Below are 11,470 nucleotides of genomic sequence, written 5' to 3'. Positions count from 1 at the left end.
GATAAAGTGATTGGATCTCCAGAACATTCCAACAGGCCGGTCTGTGCAGACGGATAAAGTGATTGGATCTCCAGAACATTCCAACAGGCCGGTCTGTGCAGACGGATAAAGTGATTGGATCTCCAGAACATTCCAACAGGCCGGTCTGTGCAGACGGATAAAGTGATTGGATCTCCAGAACAGTCCAACAGGCCGGTCTGCGCAGAAGGATAAAGTGATTGGATCTCCAGAACAATCCAACAGGCTGGTCTGTGCAGACGGATAAAGTGATTGGATCTCCAGAACAATCCAAAAGGCCGGTCTATATAGAAAGAATAAAGTGATTGGATTTAGAATTAGTGTCCAGTATACATATTTTTTTTGGAGTGGTGGCTATGCCATTTTTTTCACCCAAAAAAAAAAAGGACAAAGCGGCAAGGAAAATTCATTTAGTGCCTTTGTTTTGTAAATGTCAGTGTATCTGTAGTAGGTTGTATACATCACAGAGATGTGCCACTTCACAGACAGGTTCAGGGCGCCCCCCGGGCATGTTATTTAAAGAAATATTGTATTTTTAATGTTTCACTTTAAGCTGGATTAAAAAAGCAGCTCCCCCCTCCCCCGAGCTGTATTTAATTAAAAGAATAGCATTGGTACATGTCCCCCCCCCTGGCAGTGCCCAGCCCCCATATCCTTTGTTTGACAATCCCTTTCCTATTAGCCGTGAATATGGAGAGAATTGATTTCCAGAAGTAACCTCTCATTGACTTCAATGGGGTTCACATTATCGTCGACAATTTGCGGATTTTTTGGACGCGTTCGTTACGGCCGCCCCGGAATCCAAGCAGATCTGCACATCGCTAATGAGGAAAAGAAGACAAACCGCCAATAAAGGCGGCAGGAAATAAAAGAAATCGCAATAAATTCCCTCCCCGGCTCCTCCACATAAATGTTGGGTGATTATATAAAATTACACATAAATATTTAATATTTACCACTTGCAGCCGGCAGTTGAGGCAGATGTCTACCAATCCATGTTACTAATAAATGTACTGTTCATCTCTGCGGGAAAACACACCGACTGGAGGGGACCGTCTCATACCGACCTGGAATGATTTCCACATAGAAAGTAAAGAGGTAAAACCACCAGTCCTGAATCCCCAGCAAAGGGGAAAGGTTTATAAAAAAATGATATGTAGTGTCATATTATAAACATTAAGAAAATGAATATATAAAATATATTGAACAAGGTTTTCACAATTCCACTGGTAGGGGCTGCAGCTTCAGTTTGGCTGTTCACCTACCTCCCCAAGAATTACTGTAGCTTGTTGACGGCTCAGCTAAGACTCTGGTGTTTGGGGCTGGAAAGGTTGCAGATTCACTAACCCAGAGTCCAGTGTCTTCTGCTGAGCACCCAAGGTCTTTTACCAAGTGTCCTAGGTTTTCTACAAAGTGCCCCATGTCTTCTACCAAACATACTGAGTCTTCTGCTGAACACCCCAGGTTTTGTACTAAGTACTCCATCTTCTAGTGAGTGCCCCAGGTCTTCTACCAAGTGTTCCAGATTTTCTACAAAGTGCCTCTTCTACAGAGTGCTCCAGGTCCTCTACAGAGCGTCCAGGCTCTTCTACCAAGTGCTCCAGGTCTTCTACAGAGTGCTCCAGGTCCTCTACAGAGCGTCCAGGCTCTTCTACCAAGTGCTCCAGGTCTTCTACAGAGTGCTCCAGGTCCTCTACAGAGCGTCCAGGCTCTTCTACCAAGTGCTCCAGGTCTTCTACAGAGTGTCCCAGATCTTCTGCAGACTGTCCGGGGTCTTCTACCAAGTGCTCCAGGTCTTCTACAGCGTGCTCCAGGTCTTCTACAAGTGCTCCAGATCTTCTACAGAGTGTCTGTGGTCTTCTACCAAGTGCTCCAGGTCTTCTACAGAGTGCACCAGGTCTTCTGCAGAGCATCCAGGCTCTTCTACCAAGTGCTCCAGGTTTTCTATAGAGTACCTCAAGTTTTCTACTGAGTGGTTATGGTTAAGGTCTTTTACTGATTGACCCAAGTCTTGTAGTAAGTGTCTCAGGTCTTCTCCCCAGGTTTGTTACTGAGTATTCCATATCTTCTACTGAGTGCTCGCGGTTTTCTACAGAGTGCCCCAAGTCTCCCGCAAAGCTCCCCATTTCCTCTACAGAGTGTTCAGGGTTTTCTACCAAGTGCTTCATGCTTTCTACTGAGTGCCTTAGGTCTTCTCTTAGGTGCCCCAGTTCTTCTGCTAAGTTTCTCAGGTCTTCTACAGAGTATCTGGAGTCGTCTATCAAGTTCCCCAGGTCTTCTACAGAGTATCTCAGGTTTTCTGCTGAGTGTTTATGGTCTTTTATGGTCTTTTCCTGATTGACCCAGGTCTTCTAGGGAGTTCCTCAGGTCTTTCTACAGAGTGTTCCTGGTTTTCTAACAAGTGCTCCAGGTTTTCTACTGATTGCCCTAGGTCTTCTACTAAGTGCCCTATGTTTTCCAGGTCTTATAATGAGTACCTCAGGTTTTCTACAGAGTATTTGAGGTCTTCTGCCGAGTGCCCTAAGTTTTCTATCAAGTGCCCCAGGTCTTCTTCAGAGTACCACAGGTTTGTGACTGAGTATCCCTGGTCTTCTACTGAATGTTTCCGGTTTCCTATCGGGTGCCCAAGGTCTCCTATAAAGCTCCCCAGATCTTCTACAGTGTTCAGGGTCATCTACCTAGTACACCAGGTTTTCTACTGAGCATCCCAGTTCTTCTGCTAAGTTTCTCAGGTATTCTACAGAGTGCCCTAGGTCTTCTACAGACTGCCTCAGATTTTCTACCCAGCGTTTTAAGGACACAGGTCTTCTTGTGAGTACATTAGGTCTTCTACAGATTACCTCAGGTATTCTACTAAGTGCCCTAAGTTTTCTACCAAGTGCCCCAGGTCTTATTCAGAGTACCCCAGGTTTCTTACTGAATATCCCAGGTCTTCTACTGAATATTCCAAGTGTTCCACAAAGTTCCCCAGATAATCTACAGAGTGTCCAGGGTCTTCTAACAAGTGCTCCAGGTTTTCTACTGAGTGCTTCAGTTCTTCTACTAGGCTTCTCAGGTCTTCTACAGAGTGTCCAGGGTCTTCTACCAAGTGCTCCAGGTTTTCTACTGAGTGCTTTGGTTCCTCTACTAGGCTTCTCAGGTCTTTACAGAGTATCCAGGGTCTTCTACCAAGTGCCTCAAGTCTTTACCAGGTGCCCAAGGTCTTCTACAGAGTGCTAAATGGGAATAGTGACAGAGCAAGGTGCACTGGAAGGGCTATAAACACAACAAGCAAAATGTATTTCCCAGCACACTTACCAGCTATCTAGCAAAAAAAAAAAAGTCACTCATGGGCGTCGTTAAGGTGGGGCTATTGAGGCTGGAGCCCCCAATGTGGGGCCAATAGCCCCGAGTGTCTAATCGCCGGTGTTCAGTCGAGAAGTGCCCGGCTATCGAATAGTGCCCGAGTGTAACTGCGCATGCGCCGCACGGAGCCTCAGAACAGCTGAGTTTACGATCAGTTGTATCGCGTTGCGGAGGCAAGTTCATGTAGGTGAGAGACGGATATTTACATGAAGGGGGTGGATATTTCAATGATGGGCAGTGCTGGGGGTGGAATTTGTATCAATGGGCAAAGCCTGAAGAAAGCAGCAGGAGAACGCCGGCGCAGCGACGCCCCCCTTCTCCCTCAACCTCCAGACTCACGCTGAATAATGGCCATGGTGGCTGTGACTGGGAGTGGGACAAAATGACGATTAAAGAAAAAAAAAAAGGTGTCTCTTTCTCTCTGCCTCTGTGTTTCTCTCTCTTTTGACGGGGCACAGTAGCTTCATTTGACGGGCACAATAGCTTCATTTGACAGGCACAGTGACTGCAATTGACGGGGCACAGTGGCTGCAATTGACGGGCACAGTGGCTGCAATTGACGGGCACAGTGGCTTCATTCGACGGGGCACAGTGGCTGCAATTGACGGGCACAGTGGCTTCATTTGATGGGCACAGTGACTGCAATTGATGGGGCACAGTGCTTCATTTGACGGGCACAATGACTGCAATTGACGGGGCACAGTGGCTGCAATTGACGGGCACAGTGGCTTCATTTGACGGGCACAGTGGCTGCAATTGACGGGCACAGTGACTGCAATTGACGGGCACAGTGACTGCAATTGATGGGGCACAGTGCTTCATTTGACGGGCACAATGACTGCAATTGACGGGGCACAGTGGCTGCAATTGATGGGCACAGTGGCTTCATTTGACGGGCACAGTGGCTTCATTTGACGGGGCACAATGACTGCAATTGACAGGGCACAGTGGCTTCATTTGACGGGGCACAGTGGCTGCAATTGACGGGGCACAGTGGCTTCATTTGACGGGCACAGTGACTGCATTTGACGGGCACAGTGACTGCAATTGACGGGGCACAGTGGCTTCATTTGACGGGCACAGTGACTGCATTTGACGGGGCACAGTGGCTGCATTTGACGGGGCACAGTGGCTTCATTTGATGGGGCACAGTGGCTGCATTTGACAAGCACAGTGACTGCAATTGACGGGCACAGTGGCTTCATTTGACGGGCACAGTGACTGCATTTGACGGGGCACAGTGGCTGCATTTGACGGGGCACAATGACTGCAATTGACGGGGCACAGTGGCTGCATTTGACGGGGCACAGTGGCTGCATTTGACGGGGCACAGTGGCTGCATTTGACGGGGCACAGTGGCTGCATTTGATGAGCACAGTGGCTGCAATTGACGGGCACAGTGGCTTCATTTGACGGGCACAGTGGCTGCAATTGACGGGCACAGTGGCTGCAATTGACGGGGTACAGTGGCTTCATTTGATGGGCACAGTGACTGCAATTGACGGGGCACAGTGGCTTCATTTGACGGGGCACAGTGACTGCATTTGACGGGGCACAGTGGCTGCAATTGACAGGCACAGTGGCTTCATTTGACGGGCACAGTGGCTTCATTTGACGGGCACAGTGGCTGCAATTGACGGGCACAGTGACTGCAATTGATGGGGCACAGTGGCTTCATTTGACGGGCACAGTGGCTGCAATTGACGGGCACAATGACTGCAATTGACGGGGCACAGTGGCTGCATTTGACGGGGCACAATGACTGCAATTGACGGGGCACAGAGGCTGCATTTGACGGGGCACAGTGGCTGCATTTGACGGGGCACAGTGGCTGCATTTGATGGGGCACAATGGCTGCAATTGACGGGGCACAGTGGCTGCATTTGACGGGGCACAGTGGCTGCATTTGATGGGGCACAATGGCTGCAATTGACGGGGCACAGTGGCTGCATTTGACGGGGCACAGTGGCTGCATTTGATGGGGCACAATGGCTGCAATTGACGGGGCACAGTAGCTGCATTTGACTGCCCCTTGACTAATTATAAATATATAAATTTAGGCTTTAAGGGGGCAAGGGCAGGTAGGTCAGTGTATGTCAGCCAGGTAAGTCAGTGTATGTCAGGTAGGTCAGTGGGTGCCAGGTAGGTAATACCCCCCCACCCCCTCCATACAACACCACTGCCCCCCCCCCCCGGTGCCAGGCTCTAACTGAAGCCCCTGGTCTTTTTGCCACCTAGCAATGCCTCTGCTGTCTAACAATTTGCATTAACAAAAGTTTCATTTGCAAAACATTTCACAAATATATGTGGGAGCTGCACTGCTTCATCAAGGCAGGTATGCCTGGAGGGAGCCCATTCCTCCTAAAAGATGCAGGGACACTTCTACTGGGTGCCCCAGGTTTTCTATGATGTTTTCTGCCAAGCATCCTGTTTCCTCTGCTGAGCACTTCAGGTCTCCTACAGAGTGCCTCTAGTGTTCTATCTATCTAACAATCAAGTTTTCTAGGCTTTCTGGGCCCCGTCACAAGCACTTCTAATATTGCAGGTCCTCTATCTATCTGGTTCTTCTGGTAAGTACTCCAGGTCTTTTATGAAGGACATGGGTCTTCTGTGCAGTAATGGACGTGGATTGTTGGATGGGACTTTTGAGTCTCTCTTTCAGTGTTTGGCTTCTCCAATCAGGAACCTCCCCTAGCAAAGGGTTAGAAAGCTAATGGCTGAAATCTATGGAAGAGCCACATTGAAGGGGACAAGAGCAGGAGAGGTAGAGTAGAAGCGAGATAGATGACGTTGAAGAATACACAACAGCCCTCCCGAACATTTTATTATGGTGTGCTATAAGCCCTGCAATATTTCAGTCCAGGGTGCCCCCCCCCCCCTTCCCGATCTTTTAGGATTTAAGAAAAGCCAGAATGGAACATTTGCATTTAGGGACAGAAAGTCTGAAAGGAAACACCTTCTACTCAGATATCTATTAGGAAAAACCATAGTGCTCTAGGAAACCTGTACCTTCAGAGGTGTTTATTCAATATAGATGTATCTCCAAGCTTCTCTTTCTGCTTTGCTAAAAAAACGTATCTTATAGAGATCCATCTGAAATGTACAGACAATGAGCCAGAGCACTGACTCATTCACCGTCTTCCATTTACATGGAGAACAGGAATGTTGGTAGACACTGGCAACCAGGTCATGTGCCCTAAGTCTCCTGCTTAGTAAGGGGTCTTTTGTTGCATGCCCTGGGTCTTTTACCTTGCACCCTAGATCTTCACCAAGCACCAAAGGACTTCTACCAAGTGCCCTAGGTTTTCTACGATGTGCCCCAGGTCTTCTAACAAGTGCCCTCAGTCTTCTTCCAAGTACTCTTTGAGAGTCCTCTTCCAATCATACTGGTTCTTCTGCTTAGAACTCTAGGTTTTCTTCCAAGTGCCCTTGGTCTTCTGCCAAGTGTTTCAGGTCTCCTGCAGGCTTTCTACCGTGTGTGTATGGTCTTCTTCTGAGTGTCCCTTATCTTCTAGTGAGTGCCCCAGGTCTTCCACAGAGTGTCCCAGATCTTCTACAGAGAGCCCCAGGTCTTCTACAGAGTGACCCAGGTCTTTTTTACTGAGTGTTCCAGGTCTTCTACAGAGTGTCCCACGTCTTCTACAGAGTGCCCCTGGTCTTCTACTTAGTGCTCCAGGTTTTCAAATGAGTGATCCAGGTCTTCCACAGAGTGCCCCAGGTCTTCTACAGAGTGCTCCAGGTCATCTACAGAATGCCCCAGTTTTTTTACAGCGTGATCCAGGTTTTCTAATGAGTGTTTCAAGTCTTCTACAGAGTGCCCCAGGTCTTCTACAGAGTGCCGCAGGTCTTCTACTGAGTGCTCCAGGTTTTCTGCAAAATTTACTAGATCTGCCTAATGTCTTGGTTCTTCTACCAAGTGCCTTAAGTCTTCTGACAGGTTCCCTCTATGTCTGTCATGAATAACCTAATACTCTAGGAATCCTGCATCCTCAGGGGTGTTTTTTTCCAATGAAACCAAGCTTTTATGTGTGGTACATACAGTATGTAACAAGTAAAAGTTCTATAATTAAAGATGTATAAAATGTTAAAAAAAATACAATATAAATGACGCAAATTCATTATAGTGGGAACCAGTCTACAGGCTGCTTTGTACAAGATAAATCAATAGCTAGACATTGATAATGAGACATTCCACCACTCAATCACAGTCTGGGTTGCCTGAATTTTCTGATCTAGGATTTATGGCACAGTACAGATCACTCTTTCTCCTTCAGGGTGAGGATACCAGAAAATGAAAAATCCATTTTATCTTGCCCCTTCGTCCCCCTGACACAAGTGACGCATGGCTCAGGCATTTTTCTCTAGATCAGATTAGGCGCAGTGCCCATAATGGCTTTTTCGAGGGACAATTTAAATCCATTTCTTAAACTTCCAGGCAGTTAGCGGAGAGATCGCTCCCTTCATTCTGCATTATTAAACTGCGGAGTGGTTGGCGGCGAGAAAAGAGTGAGTCACCGCGAATTCGGCCCGGGCAGCTCAGGATGGAGACAAAGCGACTCTCCTTGGCGAGACGAGAAATATTATTATCGCAGTCCGTTCACCCTACATCGCCGCCATTAAAGAACTATTTAGATTCCTACTGAATTAAGTTTGGGCTCTAAAGAACTGCGATTTGCATAACCTGGCGCATTTTGGGTTATTGAGAGAAATGAGCGCGATGTTTCTTTCCTCATTACCACATTCCTCATCTCTCCCGTCAGAATTACGCCGCATTCCAAATAACGTGTCCAAAGCAACTTCATTTCTTGCTGATAACAATGGAGAAAACCCTCCGAGTCCAATGTAAGTAATGAGAAGGTGGACATTCATGTCACGTGCTACTGCCCGTAATTGTTGGTCATCCTAATACATGAAGGTCCAGGGAGATGGGGGGAGGGGTGTCAGAGAGGGGACAAAAAAAGAGTATTGTGTATATAGGGCATGTAAAATTCATGTTAATGGTCCGCATGATTCAAAATTGTGAGTTTAGTGGTCTGTGAGGTCCGAAAGGTTTATGACCACTGCCCTAATAGACTCACCCTTCCTATAAACTGACTTCTGCCCTGATCTTTTTGCTTGTTGACTAGCTGACTGAGGGCCATCATTGCAGTGACTCCCACAGATGACTTGGGAGATCCCCTCTCAAGCCCAGAAGATGACAGACCTATGACAGACCCTAGGAGGTGTCTCCAAAAACTCAGCAGTTGCCTGCTTAGTCCTCACCAATGTCCTCCATGCCTTGCCAAGACCATCTTAGCTAGGACTACTGTTGGTGATGCAGCAGCCCTTTGCTCCGGTCCTTTGGTCAACTTCTTTTGGGTGCCTTCCATCTCCTTAGCAGGGTTCTCTGCAATAGCTTGCCTTTGCTCTGGCTTCTTGACCTGACAACTTTCACCCAACTTCTTGGTTTTGCTTTCAGTGGACACTCCTTGTAGATATGCCTTCATTGCCACACATATTGCACAAGGTAGCTTGCTTGCAGTCCTTGGTCACGTGTTTCGATTTTTCACATCTAATACACATGGCCTTGCTCCTCCTTGCATATTTCTCTTATATGGCCGAAACTTGTGCATTTCCAGCAGTACAGCTGCATTTCCAGGTAAAATAGAGAGCCTGTGTTTTTCGGCCATTGAGTAAGTTTGGGGGTGTAAAGGAAATTCCCCCAAGCCCCTGTGGGTCATGACGGAACTGGACATCAAACTTTTTCTTGTCATTCCAGAATCCCATTGCAATTTAAACATGATGAGGACAACCAGAGGTACATCCTCTCGTTCACAAAGTAAGGTCCATCAAGAACCCCATTGTCCTTGTCAATATCCTTAGATGTTCAAGCAGCATGCTGAGGACGTAAAAGTGATAACACATGATGCTCAGTGGGCCTGATTTTGTAGACACATGATGTCCTTGGTGTTGAGGTGGAAAATGCTGAACCAAGCCTCCTTGACGATGAATCTTAGGTCCTTCTGATGATGGTCCTCCTCCAACTGCAATCCGGATAGTGTTTCTCAAGTGGCTCTCGCCCATTGAAAAAATCAAACGTAAATAGCATATTGGCTCATCATCGGCTTTCAGGATAATCCTTCTTAGACACCACCTTGGAACCTTGTACCACCAAATAGCAGAGAACTCTACACCAATAAAGGAAGCAGGAACAAGGCTGGGTGGCACTGGTGTCTACTCAGATACCTACAGCCAAGCCATTACTAGATCTTCACCAAAAGACTGTAAGGCCTCGTTCACACTTGCTTCAAAATGTGGCATTGGACGCTTTTTTAAAGCACTCTGAATGACAACTAAAACTCCTCCCACTAAATAAAATGTTTCCTTACAGCCCTGGTCCCATGTTGTGCTCGCTTTGCTTCAAAAATTATCCCCCATGTCGCTTTCTTAGTGCTTCAAAGCGTCTCCAAAGCCTCCATAGAAGTCTATCTGAAGCTTTTGAGGGGCTTATTCAGCGTTAGCATAGCTTTGTTTTGGAGGTCTTGCAGGTATGAGATATCCCAGGATGCACTGAGAAACCAACAAGTGATCCGGAAAGACGTCATCAGCAGGCACTTCCGGTTCATGTGTATATATTGTCCTGTCCCTGACCATGTCTGGGTTAGGATTCTTCAGGTTCTTCCCCTTGTATCTCTTTCACCCTCGTTTAGATGGACACAATTCTATATACAGCACAGGGTGTGTAGGACCCCAGAATCTTTGTTTAAAATTGGTTTAACGACTGACTCGGCTTGCTCCAGATGTGGTCAATGATACATCTACTATGGAAACTCCGGAGATATTGGGCAAAGGTTGTGGGTACACTCAATGGGATTTTAGATCTGAATCTCTCACTGGATCCTCTAATGTGTCTACTGGGCTATCTTGATATCTCAGTCCTTAAACCACCAGCGTGATTTACTGTGGTAAGACCGGCTTTGTGGCACAAAGACAAAGTGCCATTAGGTGGACCTCCCCTCATCCCCCGACTATATCTGATTGGATGTTTGATCGGAATAGCTCAGTAGTACCCCCAGCTCTGCTGATCCCCCGCTCAGTAGTACCCCCAGCTCTGCTGATCCCCCGCTCAGTAGTACCCCCAGCTCTGCTGATCCCTCGCTCAGTAGTACCCCCAGCTTTGCTGATCCCCCCCTCAGTAGTACCCCCAGCTCTGCTGATCCCTCACTCAGTAGTACCCCCAGCTCTGCTGATCCCCCACTCAGTAGTAAACCCCAGCTCTGCTGATCCCCCACTCAGTAGTAAACCCCAGCTCTGCTGATCCCCCCACTCAGTAGTACCCCCAGCTCTGCTGATCCCTCGCTCAGTAGTAACCCCCAGCTCTGCTGATCCCCCGCTCAGTAGCAACCCCCAGCTCTGCTGCTCCCTCGCTCAGTAGTACCCCAGCTTTTCTGATGCCCCACTCAGTAGTACCCCCAGCTCTGCTGCTCCCTCGCTCAGTAGTACCCCCAGCTCTGCTGATCCCCCCCTCAGTAGTAACCCCCAGCTCTGCTGATCCCCCACTCAGTAGTAAACCCCAGCTCTGCTGATCCCCCCACTCAGTAGTACCCCCAGCTCTGCTGATCCCTCGCTCAGTAGTAACCCCCAGCTCTGCTGATCCCCCGCTCAGTAGCAACCCCCAGCTCTGCTGCTCCCTCGCTCAGTAGTACCCCAGCTTTTCTGATGCCCCACTCAGTAGTACCCCCAGCTCTGCTGCTCCCTCGCTCATTAGTAACCCCAGCTCTGCTGATGCCCCACTCAGTAGTAACCCCCAGCGCTGCTGATCCCCCCCTCAGTAGTAACCCCCAGCTCTGCTGATCCCCCGCTCAGTAGTACCCCCAGCTCTGCTGCACCCTCACTCAGTAGTAGCCCCAGCTCTGCTGATCCCTCGCTCAGTAGTAACCCCCAGCTCTGCTGATCCCCCGCTCAGTAGTAACCCCCAGCTCTGCTGATGCCCCACTCAGTAGTGACCCCCAGCTCTGCTGATCCCCCCTCAGTAGTAACCCCCAGCTCTGCTGATCCCCCGCTCAGTAGTACCCCCAGCTCTGCTGCTCCCCCACTCAGTAGTACCCCCAGCTCTGCTGCTCCCTCG

This window comes from Aquarana catesbeiana, linkage group LG09 (genome assembly GCF_042186555.1).
Source record: "Aquarana catesbeiana isolate 2022-GZ linkage group LG09, ASM4218655v1, whole genome shotgun sequence".
Taxonomy (NCBI): domain Eukaryota; kingdom Metazoa; phylum Chordata; class Amphibia; order Anura; family Ranidae; genus Aquarana; species Aquarana catesbeiana.
The sequence above is the reverse complement of the archived record's forward strand: the minus strand, read 5'-3'. Positions refer to the sequence as shown.